Source organism: Puma concolor, chromosome A1, assembly GCF_028749965.1.
Source record: "Puma concolor isolate L17-30 chromosome A1, mPumCon1.1.hap2, whole genome shotgun sequence".
Taxonomy (NCBI): Eukaryota; Metazoa; Chordata; class Mammalia; order Carnivora; family Felidae; genus Puma; species Puma concolor.
The window spans coordinates 75,883,556-75,900,085 of NC_141667.1; the positions used below are offsets into that span (position 1 = coordinate 75,883,556).

At 38.5% G+C, this 16,530-nt stretch overlaps 1 long non-coding RNA gene and 1 pseudogene across 11 annotated transcripts in view; one reads left to right on the plus strand and one right to left on the minus strand.

Moving 5' to 3' along the window:
* LOC147584241 (uncharacterized) overlaps positions 1-16,530 on the minus strand; it is a 386,937-nt gene that overhangs the window by 79,681 nt on the left and 290,726 nt on the right. The gene's annotated exons all lie outside the window — the stretch shown is intronic.
* On the plus strand, positions 780-8,414 carry LOC112860547 (dematin-like; annotated as a pseudogene).

Here is a 16,530-nt window from a genome sequence, read left to right on the forward strand (position 1 = left end):
TAACATTCTTGAAAACCACTAATTAGTATACCTAAATCTGCTTGTATTGGCTCTGCCGCAGTTCTCTTGATTTCCCAATCTACTGTTTGGTCCTGCTCCCACCATGCCACAACTAAATAAACAACTGTATCTCAAGAGATCAAGGCGAAAAATGGAGAGTCTTCAAAAAATATGAAATCATTGATTCATAAAAGCAGTCAAATTTTGATGTTGATGCACAGATTTTACCTCCTGGAGTATAAGCACTACGGGTTGTTCGGGGCTATTAACTGAGTTGTAGGGAAAACTGGTTGCATGTCTCCAATTCATGTTTACGTATCGTCTGCTACATTTTTTTAATTTCAATAAAGGTTTGCCAGTTCATATAATACATTATGTCATATATTATATATGACATTAAATTTATCTATACATACATCAATGTTCATATATTTAGACCTAAATTATCTATATAGCAATGTTAATACTATCAATCAAATTTACTGCCCATTGTTCTTACTATGTAGCATCTAGTTTACAAAATCCCACATGTAGCCTACTTTTAGGCATTTACAAAATAAAACATTTATTTTTTTTAAAAAAACAATGTCTTTAATCATTTCAAATTATGGTTGGTATTATAGTTCTTTAACAATAATTTTTACAAACTATTAATCGCAAACTGCTGGTGGTAACCTGGCTTATTTTACATAATACACGGATGGACTTTTAAAAATATTTTATTAGTTATGAATTTATTCTAACATCAGGCGGAATAATAGAGCTAGAACACAAACACTATGGACAGTAAGGTGCTGCGCTATAAGGACTTGACTGCCAACCCCAAGGACAAAACCATCCTGGACCTGGAATAGCCTGTCCTCATCATAATCTACAAGCTCCACTGTCCCTATTACCTCCTGGAACACATGGAACTGCTCAGAAGCCAAGAGCTCACTGTCACCCATATCCACATCTCTCCACCATCCCCAGAGGTGTGGGTGGAGAGCCAGACCCCTAGAATCATCTCCCAGGCTTCAGCCACAAGAATCACTGTGATCTCCCTACCCCAGACAGGCTTGGCCCATTTCCATCATCATCCTACTCAGATTCCAACACGTACAAGCAGCCACCCACCCACAAGCAGAGAGAATCCACGAAGGCAGCCCTCAGAGCAAGCCTTTCATTGAGGACCTCATCATCGAGTCATCCAAGCTCCTTGCAGCCCTGCCCCCAACTCCATTGCCCACCAAGACTGAACTGATTATTAGTCATGCCCTCTGTTGCTGGTCACTGTGGAGAATTAAAGAAACAGAGGCATCACAGAAAGAGGCAGAGGAAGATGATAACTCCAGAGAAGAGGTGAAGGCTCCCAGGGATGAACAGAGACAGGAACTCAATAAGGTGACTTTAAAAAAAAAATCAATGTTTATATTTAAGAAAGAGAGAGACAGATTGTGAGTGGGCAAAGGGCAGAGAGAAAGGGAGACACAGAATTCGAAGCAGGCTCCAGGCTCTGAGCTGTCAGCACAGACCCCAACACAGGGCTCGAACCCAAGAATCATGAGATCATGACCTGAGCTGAAGTCTCATGCTTAACCGACTGAGCCACCCAGTGCTCCAGTAAGGTGACTTTCTAACTTGAGAAGATAATCTTGAAGGAAGAGATGAAAAAGCCATCGCCTACATGAGGAAAACCCAGTCCCTACTCAACCAGACACCATTTGAATCCTCACTGCACCCTGGGACTTCTAAGTGTTTTCTCCCTAACATGGCAAGGCCAACGTGAGCCAACTACAGCCCACAAACTTCAGCCCATGGAGAGTGAGACTGGAAGGCCACGCCCACAAATCTGTCACTATGAAATGCTGATAGCAATTAATAAGAGGTGAATCAAGTTTCACCCTGTAGGTGTGGATCAGATGAAGTTTGAGAGGTGTCTGTCAAGAGAGGACTTATCAAAAAGTCCTCTCTTTTGATTGCCCCATCATGACTCACCATGGCTGACACTCACCAGTGCTGCTTCAAGTCTCTGGAGTTGGGGTCACTGACCCCAAGGCATCCTCATCCCATGGTGAGCAGGGGAATGATCATCTCTTAGGGGATCAGGAAGGTTGGGGCAAAGGAGGATTTGGCTCCACTGCCCAAGCGAAGGGGTAGCCAAGACCTCTGCAGCCCCTAGAGTTGTGAGACATCGACTTTCATCCCCATAACAACAAGTAGGGGTATTCTTTCTCATCCCTGGTATTCACTGCACAAGGTAAAGCCAGTCTGGACTCCAGCAGACACAAAGTTGATGTTTGTGCCCTCTCTCTGCCCGCACCCCATAAGAAGATTCCCAGAAGAGACTGAGAAAAAATAAACATGGTGCTTTGTGGTCAGACCTCTCAGGTGTGTTGAGTAATGGGTGGATAGAACCCTCGGCCCTGGTAGGAGGAGGGTGAGCGTGGGAAGCAGCCAGGCAGACAAGTGCCCGAGTACTTCTCACCTCACCTTTTATAGCTTGCCCTGTGCCTGGGCCTCCTGCTTCTCTGACTCTAGCTGGAGCAGGCTCCAGCTCAGGGAGAGCTCTAGCAGGGAGGCTGCCCTGCCCTCTAGTTCACCCTGTCTTTTACCTGCCACCCCCAAGCATCAAAGCCCCTTGCTCCAGTACTATAACTTTCTCAGAAGCCTTGACTTATCTTGGAGATGTCACTTATACAAAACCCCAGCCTCTAGGGCCTGTGCCTCTAGGCACAGTCAACTAGAACTCTACATTCTAACACCAGCCCAGGTCCTGGAAAGAACCCAGGATTTCAGACTCCTTTGGACAGGATCAAGAGAACAGCTACAAGCACATGTCTCAGTATCTTGGCTACCACGTCCCACTCATACCCATGCATCCTCCAGCATACTCTCTAAAGAATACAATTTGGTGGAGCACTGACCCCTGCTCTCCTCACCTAACTCTCTGCCCTACCTAAATCACACTATCATTTTTTCTTCTCCACAAATATATATGTGTATATAATTTTACATTATTCTACATATATATACATCCATATTCTACACACACACACACACACACACACACACACACACACACACACACAGTAAAACCTTGGTTTGCGAGCATAATTCATTCTGGAAACATGCTTGTAATCCAAAGCACTCATATACCAAAGTGAATTTCAACAACCATTGGCTCAAATGTGATCATGTGACATTCGGCATTACATGCTCCTCACATTGCAAGACATCACTCATTTATCAGGTTAAAATTTATTAGAAATGTTTACTTGTCTTGCGGAACACTGGCAGAGCAAATTACTTGCAGTCCAAGGTTTTACTGTTGTTGTTGTTGTTGTTGTTGTTGTTGTTGTTGTTGTTGTCGTCCTTAGATATAGGTATATCTGGGTCTGGGTTTTGTTCCTGCCTAGACCCTGACATCCTGTTTCACCATGTGTATGATAATGCTGGGAAGGGGGACTGTGCTTGGAATTAAAGGTTGCAGTGGGTCCCACCCCACCCCAAAAATACATATATATACTACGTGAGCATTTTATTACTGTCAAAAGTTAAGTAAAACAAAACTCAGTGTATAAAAAGTGGATTTGAAATGTGTGCATGCGTGTGTGTGTGTGTGTGTGTGGAGAGAGAGTGACAGAGAGAGAATCCAATTACAAATGATACCCAGGTAAGGAAAAATTATGAAGGTAGTTTTTTTTTCCTGCCTTCAGACTTGAACTAAAACATCAACTTTTCCTAAGTCTTGACTCTGCTGGCCTTTGGACTAGAACTACACCACCAGCTATCCCAGGTTTCTAGCTTGCTGAATCACCCTAGGACTTGCCAGCCTCTTAGGACTTGCCAGCCTCCATAATCATGTGGGCCCATTCCTCGCTTCCTTATAATAAATCATTTGATAGCTAGATAGTGATAGAGACATATAGATATAGATACAGATGAAGATATACAAACTAAATGTTGGGAAAATTTTTTATTGTACCGATGTCATTACATGCATACCCACACACACATTCTGTTTCTCTACAGTATACTGAGTAATATACTGTTACATCAGAAGATTGAAGATAACATGTCCATCCTAACATGAGGACCAGGAGATCAGCTCATGTTTCATATGGTATCCCAGTAATGGAAACAATGCAAAAAGAACAGTTATCTCCCAGAATGACATGATGACTTTGATAACACCTGCACATATTTATAAAATGCATTCTTGAAAAAAAATTATTATTTTGGGGTGGCCAAAAGTGAAGTCCATCTCATTAATTTGCAATTGTATTTTATATTTTCTCCTCACCAATGACTTACTTCCATGTGCTTCTAATCGTAGAAGTGCACTTTAATAGAGCTATAGAATATAGTGTTAAGGAGATGACACATTTACCATTGTGCAGTAACAGAAAATCAATGGCCACTAGTCATAGAGGCTTTTTCAATTTCTATCACACATGGTATGCAGCTCTTGCTTCGGTGGATAATCCAATTGTAAACAGTGACTCACTGTTAACAACTCTAGGAAATAGGATTAGCAATTTCTAATTTCAAAGTAAACCTATTTCATTTTTGTCCTGCAAATAAAAACAATGTTTTCAGAGATTAAGCTTTTCAGCTTTTAGAGCTCCCCAGAAACAAAAATGCTGGAAACGAAATTTTATTGTACTAATGCCATTAATGGAAACCAATGAGCACATGTTCCTAATAGCTTTTTAACAGTATGGTACTACTCCTCCTCCTCCTACTACTACTAGATTGAATTTCATTGAGGGGAAACTTAAAACTTGAATGGAAAGAAAACTTAATTGTACCTCTGGAAACTAAACATTTTATTTATTTATTTTTTTTTTTAATTTTTTTTTTCAACATTATTTATTTTTGGGACAGAGAGAGACAGAGCATGAACGGGGGAGGGGCAGAGAGAGAGGGAGACACAGAATCGGAAACAGGCTCCAGGCTCCGAGCCATCAGCCCAGAGCCCGACGCGGGGCTCGAACTCACGGACCGCGAGATCGTGACCTGGCTGAAGTCGGATGCTTAACCGACTGCGCCACCCAGGCGCCCCTGGAAACTAAACATTTTAGACGTATCCCCTATCATTGTAATCAGGAGAAGAACTGAAAGTCCATACAGGATTACAAAAATTTGTTGCCACATCAAAAGTTTGGTTGGTTTTGAAACACAGTTAAATTGAATCAATGATCTTGTAATTTCTGTGAAATATTTATGGTACCATTCTAAAGCCTATTTTTCCTACTTTATCTGTGAATTCCTTTAGTAAAACATTGCCTTTATAGAAAACTATACCTCCAGAGTTACAGACTCTTCTCAACTCTTAGTCCAAAGAACAGAAGATGTCTTTTGTCCTGCTTTTAGAACACAAAAGTGTCACTGTGTTAGGCCATTGGGTCTCTGTCCATAATATTCCTGTCTGGCTTTTTTAAAAATGCCTATGTTTGAACCCTATATACAGAGATTTCTCTAATTGGTCCAGACTAGAAACTGCTAATCTATGTTTTTTAAGCTCTCCAGATATTTCTAGTATACAGCCATAGTGGGAAACATTCGCCTAGATTAAACAAGGAAGGTTTACTCAAAAAGAAGCCCGAGGCTATGTAACTGGGATTTAGAACCACAATATTTATTGTTCAAGTTTGTAGCAAGAAAACTGTACTGAATCCAAAGGGCAAATAAGATCAATCAAAAGACAGAATAAAGTTAGTGGACAGGAAAGTCAATATTGCAAACTGAAGGAGTTTTGTGGAACAGTTTTTATGACTAGTGACCATTGGCAGAAAGCAGATTCAGGAGTTAACTTGAATAAGCCATTCCAGGCTGAAAAAACTAAAAATAAATATCTCCCTAGCTCCTTCTGTGGGAAACTTGACTACGTGTCCAGACAAGAAATTATATTATCTGGACATGGGAAGTTACCTTTTTTTTTCCCATTGAACTCATTAATAGTCAACAAACTTGTTCACATCATTCTGATATGAGTACATACTATCTAACATGAAATTAGAGAAAGTTTGTGTCATTTATAAGTTTATGGCACAGAGCAGATAAGAATCAGAGCCCCAGGTCCATGACTGGCCAGTCCCACTCACCTTTAAAATCCCACTCACCTTACAAATTTGTAAAGTACTTTTATGAACTCATTGGATTTGGAAGCCACTAGAATTAATTCATGTATTAATCATTTATTTTGTATTAGCTATATCTTATAGGCACTATGCAAGATGTTAGGCAGTCAGGAAAAGATATAGCCCCTGTCCTCAAAGATCTTACATCCTCATAAACTAAATAGAAAGTTACCCAACTATCAAAACTACTGTATAATTAGTGATATGCTAGCAGGTAAGAACAAGGTGTGAGAAGGGCAGCACAAAAGAATTCAATAGGTATGGTTGGGAGTGGACTGCTAAGGCCTATCAAAATGCTTTTGAGAGGATATTATATTTCTAATGATTCCTGAAGCAAAGAAAGGAAGCATTAAGTGACTATAGTGCAAAGCCACAGAAAATTCAAAGATCATGCATTAAGGAATGGTCCAAAAAGGGGCTGCATGTAAAGAGTGACATAGAAAAGATAGAATAAGACATAGGTTTTTTTTTAATACCCAAGACTGTTTAAATTATATCTTAAGAGTAATAAAGAACATTTGAAGATTTCACACAAGAGTGTGAACAATCAGATATTTAAGAATTAAGGTAAATGAGAGACAGAAACATTAGTTATAAGACTATTGAAATAATACAGTTGATATTTAGCTAAACAAAGCTACGATGGCTAAGATACAGTCTGAATATAGAGCGGACAAAGTTCACTGAAGAGGCAGTTAGAAATTGACGAGGTTTAGTGAAACAGTAGGAATGAGGAAAGCTGGAATAATATAAAATCACTCCCAACCAATTTTTAGCTTATGAAATCAAGTGAAACTGAAGTGCCATTTATTAAAGGGGATAAAATGAAACAATTGATTTAGGACAGAGTTTAAGTTCAGTCCTACACAGTTGAATTTGAGGTGCCACTGGGCAGTTAACGGGAGCAATCTTACAACAGTTGGATGTATGCTATGATGCATAAGAGCAAGTTTGTGTTTGAGTCAGGTATTGTGAGTCATCAATTCATATCTCCTTGTTATAGCCCTGGGTCTTCTCAGGAACATGATTCCAAGCTTTGCCTTCCTGATGCTGAAGAGACCACAGAAGCAGTTGATGGTAATAGTGAGGTGATGGAAAAGGTGGTAAAATCTGCACCTGTGTCACCCAGTATATTTTTTGAGAAGGCAGTGGGCTTCAGACGAAGCCATGGAAAACAAAGAAATAGAGAGTACAGTAGAGGATACAGGTCCAAAAAGGAAGATAAGAAACAGAATTCAAAAACTAAAAAAAAAAAAAAAGAGGCCAAGAGAGAAATGCAGTTTAATGTGAAGAAAATGAAATAGTCAACTGTACTATCAAATACTACTCAGAAATTAATTATATACGAACCATAGGGGTACCTCGGTTGCCCAGTCAGTTAAGAATTTGATTCGATTTCAGCTCAGGTCATGATCTCAAGGTTCAACAGTTCGAGCCTTGCATTGGGTTCTGCACTGACAGTGTGGAGCCTGCTTGGGATTCCTCTCTTTCTCCTTCTCTTTCTGCCACTCCCCTGCTCTCTAAATACATAAATACATAAACTTAAAAAACAGAACCATAAATCACTCAATCTTACAATCAGAGGTTTGGGGCAATATTGGCAAAAGCAGTTCCAGTAATTTCCAGGGATGGGATTCTAAACACAGTGAGTTACATGTACATGGCATGAACAGGAGGTGAGAGATACTCTTTGAATAAACTTGACTGTTAATGGACAGAATTGTATGGTGTGATGCCTAGTAAAATATATAAGATTGAAGTGAGTTATGGGTTTATTAACTGTTTTAGGTTGGAGAGATGGAAATTTGTTGAAAGGAGTAGCATAGAAGTCTTCCAGTTATGAGATTCAGCCATGATATTCGATGGACTGAAGTCCCTAAGGAAATGGGAATGATGGGATCCATAGCAAAGTATGAGGGAATTTTTTTTAACAGAAAGAATGACCGCTTCCTGTGAGTAGAGAAGGAAAAGGCAGAGTGGATACAGTTAGGTTGAGAAATGAGAAAAATCCTCCTAGTTTAGTCTGTTTTCTCTATGAATTCTAATGCACAGTCAACTTCTGTGAGTCAAAGGATAGGAGTAGGGAATCTGAGAAGAGTTATGGGAGTCTAGAATAATAATGCATACAAGAGAGACTGATGAAAAGCTTAAAGGATTTCGAGGAAGATTTAAGTACCTGCCTGAAGCTAGAAACTATAAATCTGTTCTCTCCCTTCCTTCCATAGTTATATGATTCCCTTTAGCAGTGGCCGTTTGCCTGAACGTAGTCAAAGAGATAATCCAGGTTGACGACTAGGCTTCAAAGTGCAGGTATTGAGAAAGACACGGAAACAAAGCTGTTGAGATTATTGGAGAGAGGGAGATGAAAATGTGGTTCACAGTTTCAAGATTAAATGCAGAAGAAAACGAAGCAAAGATAGAGAACTAGAACATCGAAAAATCAAGGATCAAACAGTTTCTTTGAAGTTAATGTACAGGTAAAGTGAAAAAAAGGAGTTGAAATTTGGAAAAGAATAGTCAGTAAGTAGACAGTTGCAGCTTACTATCGCATAATACAGCAATTATTTTATTTTGTACCATTATCTTCCACAATCATTCCTGGCACACAATAAATGTTTGTGGAATTAAACTTATTCTGAGATTTATAGAAAAAATATTTCCTTAATTGAGAGATAAACCACATAGTACTCTACACTATAAAATACTTCTCTCACACAGGCAGAGCATAAAGGTCTTATATTCAGGCTAGTAAACCACTCAAAAGCAATACCAAGCACTAAGCTTCCAATTTCAACCTAAAATTCAGAGGATCTGATTCAAATACCATGTTTTGGCCAGTACGATTTAATTTTAAAACTAGATGAGTCATCCTGTCCATGAGGTATTTTAAGCATAGATTGCATTGCATGAAGAGACACCCTACCTAAAGCCTAAAACTAATACTGAGGAAACATAGCAAATTATACACAATCTTTGTGGTTGACTTTTTTCCCCACAGAAAAGTAGATTAGTTACCAGAATTTGACTTCACTCAGCTGAAGAAATTGATCCTAGAGATGCATATGTTGACAATCACTTGTAATAATATCACTTTTCTCATTTTCGAGGAAAAAACGTCCTTAGAGATCACTCAATCCAAGTACTTCATTGTGCAGCATGAAGACCAAGTCCTAAAAAAGGTTAAACAATGTTTCCAAGGTCATACAGAAATTAGGCGGCTGCACTGTAACAGGACCAAACTCTTCCACGACAGTGAAAATCACTGGAATATTTAAGAAGCTCTCTAGCTTATTTATATAAGTATGTATATCAGGGAAATTGAGTGAAACGGGCATGATTTCAATAGAAGCGATTGCTTTCCATCTACCTCTTACGAGACCACTGTGGGCTGAAATCTTGCTCATGCATTCTCTTATTTTTGTTGCAAATGAGCAATAGGAAGGTTCGAATAGGTGATAACCACCCCCCACCACACACACACACACACACACACACACACACACACACACACACACAGAGAGAGAGAGAGAGAGAGAGAGAGAGAGAGAGGAACAGACAAGAATAATAGAGAGGAAGAAGATCTATGAAAACATAATTCACAAACTGAAGTTTCTCTCCCCAGGTAATTAGAAATAGGCTATATTTGCCTATCTTTTTTTTTGTAATCCCTGATGTGTTTGACTAAAATGATAATTAGCTATATTTTCCACTTTGGTTGAGACATATTGTATATCATGTATAGTGTGGTTCTGGTCTCAAGAGGGAAATGGATCATCAGGAGAGTATTTTTCAAAGTCTCCTCTCTGTAAAGATTTACTGAGTTGTCTCTAATGTACACTGACAGCTTCTGCATTAAAATTAGAGGAAAGTAGACATCGATATTGTCAAGCTAAAAAAAAAAAAACCCTCTCCCCTTTCATTTTCATTCTACTAAAATAAATCAGGTCCATATCTTTTAATATTTTATTAGAATTGTTCATTTCTGAAGGTCAAGAGCAAAATGACTTTTCAAAGTTTAAAAAAGATTAAAAAAAGGTGGCAGTTAATTGATAGTCTCCAGACACCAACAACAGTCTGGACCAGAAGCTGAAAAGCTGTATTAATTTCCTTGCTCAAAGTTACTAGTGTTACTTAACAACGTAACCGAACTTTGGTGTGCCCTATATGAATTTGTTTAAAGTAACAGAAACCCATCCTAGATAACTTAAATAAAGAGAAAGTGATTAGAAGAATATCAGGGCATTACCAAGTAGGTGGAATTGTGGACACCCAGGTTTCAAATCAGAGCAAGAACCCAGACAAGAACTACTTTTCTGGAAGGAAAAGAAAACAACAACAACAACAACAAAACTGATGGAATGAGTTCTAGCTATTTATTTTGCCCTGTTTGATTCTACTCAAGATTTATAACCCTAAAACAGAGACTCTATTTGCCTAAACTTGGGGTTCACAAGTACACCCTTGATTACACAGGAGTATTGAGATGGGGAGGACCTGCCAGCTTCAGTAAGCCAATATGGCTAACTCCCCTTGCTACATACAATGGGAGAGAGAGTTTTTCAAAAGAAAATCAGGGTATTGCTAAGAAATGGAAATTCATGCTGGGCAGTCAGCATTTTAAAGAATATCCACTTCAAGCCAAAAATCTCAGTGTTGATTTTGAAGGAAATAATAATAATAATAACAACAGCAGCTACACAATGCAAATATTCCTGTTAACATATATTAAAATGTATATGCTATTCAAAGTCCCCAAAATCAAAGCAGCAGAGGGTACACTGGAAATCTGGGATGTGTGCCCTTCTCAAGTGATAGTGTCTATAAAAATCTTTTGCTTACCAGCAGCAGTCTGAATTCCTGACGTGGCAAATAATTTATTTTTCCTTTCTAGAGCCACAGATCAGGCTTCACATTTATAGGTCTGGTAAGTCACCATAAGTCTAACATGGAGGTAGCAGTTAGTCCAGCCCAAAGGAAAAGAAGTAGAATCACTTCAGAAATGACTTAATCCATGCTTCAAACTAGCATATCCATCCTGAAAATCATTCCTGACTACATGAGCACCTGAGAGACATTTGCATTTGAGAGTTCTGATCTGACAACCACAGACATTAACCCTTAATAACATGTAATGCTGCAGTAATTTCACCTATTTGCAATTCATAAGCACGATCTGTTTGGAGCAAAAATAAACTACCAAAAGCAGATTCAAATGGTTTCAGTTTAAGGTGATGACTAATAAAATAACGCTTAACTCTGAGCAGAACTCTAAATCCCACCTCAGTGGTTCTGACAACTTTTCTATTTCCTGAATTAATAATTATATTAATATAGGAACCTCTTCTATAATACGAATGTTTTCTTTTACGTGTATGGTGTGCTGCTCGAGAAATACATTCTTAGATGAGATAGTGAAAATCAATGAACAAGTTGGAATAATTCCAAAAATTTTGAAATAATTTCATGAACCAAAATGGTATTTTAGCACAATTTTAAAGGATGTTACATAGAGTTATAAGACATATGTCTTAGAAGGTAATCGAGAAACATTTTAGTCTAAATGCTTTATTTTGTGAAATTTCCAATGCCCTAATAGCACATGCTGCATAATTAAAATCAAAGACAGGTCAGTCAATACAGAACACAGGATTGAGTATGGAAAAATATCCAACATGCTCCTGAATATAAGCAATATATGGTTCAAAAAAATGATATGAAAGCTGATACATTGTCTACCTCTGATATTTACCTTTGTGGTCAGAAAAAAAATTGTCATAACTCATGCCCTTTTTTCCAGAGTCACTAATTTTCAAATTTCTAATGGAAAACATACTACTGTGTATTGCATCTCAAATAACTTATTGACAGTCTTCTTCTTCCTTCTTCGGTATTACCAAAGGCATTCATGGAGAGCAAACAAGCATCTCAGAACTGGAATATATCAAATAACTTCCCAAAGAAATATGGCAATACATTCTCACAAATGGGAGTGCAGAGAGGAAGAGAGGTTTTCATAAAATATTATCTTAAAAATAGAGCAAAACTATTTATATAGAGCAAATCATATGTTTAATGTATTTTGTTAGCAAAACATGCACACACAGAGGATCAGACTTTTAGAATTAGATAAAACTGTACAGATAAATTAGACTGCTGTTTCATAATTGCAGTAAGATTATTTTGATAGGGTGATATTAATTTTTAAGGGCATATTATTTATGCATCAACATAAGTATAATTAGAACTCCAAATGCCATATTTCCCTGATAGTTGCACTAATTAGAAGCTAAAGGTTTGTTGTTTGGTTAGGGTTTGGTTTTGGTTCTTTTTTTTTTTTTTTTCAAAAGGCTATTTTAGAATGTTAACAATTTTGAGATATAGGTAAAGGTAAATGTGTATTCACGATACAAGTCTCAGAATCTTTCTATGTACTAGAAGACTGTTATAATATTAGTTATTTCATGCCTCTGGGCACTTTGCATACAATTGAGCTTCTCTATCTTCTCTACCTATCTGATTCCAATCATCTTTAAGCTCAAATATCATTTTCTCAGTCAGGTGACCTGTCCACACAGAGTTAGAGACCCTCCCATCTGCAAGTGCGCTATATGCTGTCCCCAGAAAATGGTATTTGTTGTATTCTTTAACACCTAATTTGTTGTCAAGGCCATCTCTTACACGTCCAAGGGACATGCAGACATGCAATAAAATCACATGGAGAAAAATTTTAAGGTACTGATATAATTCTGCACTCAGACTTGGTGAGGAATAAGCAACCACATTTTTTTTTGAAAGTTCTCAGTTGAGTCTAATGTTCATCTATTGTCAAGAGTAACTGTACTCGCCTGTAAACTCTTCAATGTTAAAGAGCTTTTATTACTCATTTACTTACAGCTTATTGATTCAAGCACAGCACATGGTGGGCACAGAGCCCATATCTCAACGTTTAGGGATTCATATAATATAGTAGTAAATAGCAAATCAGTAATGATGATGCAGATAGCAATATGTGGAGAAGTATAGATTGAGCTGGAAGTAAGCCTGCATAGACCTGATCTTTAAACGAAGCTTAGCTGAAAAGACAAGAAGAGTAGGAGGATCATCAGTTCTAGCAGCACAAACTGCTTCCTGTATTTAGGCATAAATCTGTAATATTAAAGAAAAAATATTTCCTGCCATGGCAATCAGAGCTCCTGGTTAAGTGGTCCCTGTAAGAGTGAAAGCTTCTATGCTCCGGTCTCTGGCCACCACTCAGCCCACTGTGAATGCAGAGGACCTCCTGAAAGTGAAGAAATTCTCAGAGGACTTTGGACAGGAGAGTTAAAAATTTCTTCACTCGGTGATGGTGAAGGTGGGAGGAATTGATTGGGGTAAAAAAAATCCATGGCATCCCCCATGTCAGCAGCCAGACAGGGCCCCGGGGCTCATCTTCACGTCCCTCTGGCGTCCCCTCTGCTGTCTGGCCACCAGCCGGGGAGCGGGAAGGAAGGGCCTCCGGGGCCGCAGAGACACAGAAGCACATTCGGCACTGGGTGGAATACTGGTTCTTCCTACTTCTTCCTACTGGTTCTCCTCCTCTTCTGGATGCTCATCAACTCCTTGTCCTGCCCCTACATGTTTTGTTTTGTTTTTTGAACCCTTCTTTGTTCCCCTAAATTAATGCTGCTTGGATTTTTTGTCTTCTTTATAAATAAAGTTAAAATCTCCCAGAACCATCAAGGAGTAGGAGCAGCCCACAATGTGGGGTTGGTACAGACAGTCAGAATGGCTTGCCAGCTCCCTCCGCCCTTTTCTTCTAACTCAAGTTTTACTCCTTGTGCACACAATGGCGAATGCCCTGGGTCACCAGCCCAAGCCCTGCCTGTAAAGGCTGAGAGTAAAGCCAAGCCATTCCCAGCCCCTACGTCAGCATCCTGGGCCCTGTGTCCTCCCTGCAGGAGGAGAGGATGGTTTTTGTGAGCACAAAGCTATGTAGATCAGAATGAGTGAGGGCAGTCAGGTAGGGTTTCACTGCTGCCTTCTCTTCCCTCTGAATGTGAGAACACTGAACCCAGCCACTGCCCCTGGCACCCCGCCCTGTAAATGGGCTAATAAATCCTTTTCCCTCTTGAAAAAAAAAAAAAAAAAAAGATTGAAAGCTTCTAACACTCCAAAAAACTGTAAACTTTCTATTAATAAAGAACTTAGTTGCATTCGGATATTTTCAGGAGGTTATGAGAATATGTTCATGCAATTTTATTACAGGTCATTTTTTTTTTTCTTTCCTAAATATAATCTATTATCAGGTTAGCTAACATACAGTGTGCACAGTGCACTCTTGGCTTCAGGAGTAGATTCCCGTGATTCATCGTGTACATACAATACCCAGTGCTCATCCCAACAAGTGCCCTCCTCAGTGTCCATCACCCCCTCCTCCCTCCCATTAACCCTCAGTTTGTTCTCATCATCAGGGAAATATAAATCAGGTCATTTTTTTTTAATGAAGTCCCATGTCTCTTTCTTCAGTAAAACCATATAATTCTGTCTTTAAAATAGTTTCCATTTTGAGTTGCCATGCTCAAAGTGAGCATTCTGAATACTATAAAGAGATGCCTTATTTCACATAATTTCACATAATTCAGATAAATATATCAGGCATGCAGGAAGCACTTGGTTTACTGAGGAATGAGTCACTATCTGCGCTAAAATATAAGTGTCCTTGTACCAAGGAAAGGCCATTCCTGATGAATGAAGCATGACTGAGGGCCTCACCATCACCGCCTCCTGCAGAACTTTTCCATCCCTTTCAACCCCCATTATGCATACATAAAACTATTGTTTCTCTCCTAATATTCCCTTCTTTTTCTGGGTAAGTAATTGTGAGATTTTTATTAGATAATAAAATCCTAAGTGTTCTGAGTTAATTTCAATATATAATACTAATAACATTAATTTATTGGTGAAAAATTAGCACTGTAAAGGCATTGATATTGTTATAATATGTCTGTATCCTCAGTTTCTCAAACAATATCTGGTGGACAACAGACACATGACAAACATTTGTTAAGTAAATCAATGAATTAGTGATACTACATCCACTCTTTCATACAGTACATAGAGTGAGGTAAAGCAAATGTAAGTTAGTGTTCCTGTGTTATAAAATACATTTCTTTTTACACTCAAAAATCTAGACTTAAGAAAATCTGGAGTAGCATATCTTCAGGCTCAAAAATTTACAGTCAACCACAGTGCTAAGATTTGGGACTATTAGTCGACACTCTTCCTCTCCTTGTAAAGCCTGAATTCAAGAGCTCTTGAAAATCACCCAGAGTAGATTGAAAGAGGATGCAGAGGGGTGTGAAGTTTCTATCCAGTCAGCCATAATAAAGAAAATCAAAATACCATCCAGAAAGGGAAATAGTACATTTTAGCAGGTAAAAGAAAACGCATTCTCTTCTACTATTGATAGGTTTATAAAATTTGGGATCCAGTTTCCTATCATCAAAGACCCAGAAACCTGAAAATGTGTTTCCCAAATTATTCATAACATTAAAAAAAACCTAGTGATGGATATCATAGAACCTCAAATCTGGTGCTTTTTAAATTTTTTGCCAGGTACAAAATCATTAGCAGAGAAATATACCGTGACTAGCATGTCATACAGAGGTCTCCACGCCTTTAATGTTGCTATTAATAGCTAGGGAAATTCAGAGCTTCTTACTTATCCTCTCATTGTTTGCACCTGATGTCAACTTAGTCAGAATGATTTGTTTAAAATATGTAATTCAGAAGGCATCTCAAGAAGTAATGTGGAATGTATAAACCTGGCCTGCCTAATTTCAAGTGAAATACAAGAGAGAAATGCATATTAATGTAAAATGACTATAAATCAAAAGCTATTTCATTTTCTAGGGTAGTATAAAAGCCAAACCTGTTTGAAACCATAATTCAGCTGTCATAATCTCTTAGATATACCACTGACCTTCCTTGGAAGTTTCTGTCACATAGAAGTGAATGGATCAGGAGGAGCAACATTAAATCACATGGCATTACGGAGAGCCAGGCACTTGAAAGTAATTTAGCTCACTTGAGCAAGTCCTTTAACCACAAGTCACACTTTCCTAGATAGAGATTCCTTTTGCTGTACATGCACATACACTGACATAAAACACATTCCCTGTGTAGACTATACAAAGAGATTCATTGTGTATTCCATGTCTGTGCTTACGGATTTTTTTTTCCATCAATATTGAACTCGGGTGCTCCTGTGTTTTCAAGAAACAGCTAAAAGATTTTGTGTTGTAACTCCTGAAGCCACTTGTCTGATTAACTTAAGGATGTAGATTTTCTCTGGGTATTTTACATTTATTATTAATAAACAGCCAGTATCTAACATGATTACGTGGCTGCCTACCTCTCCAAAATG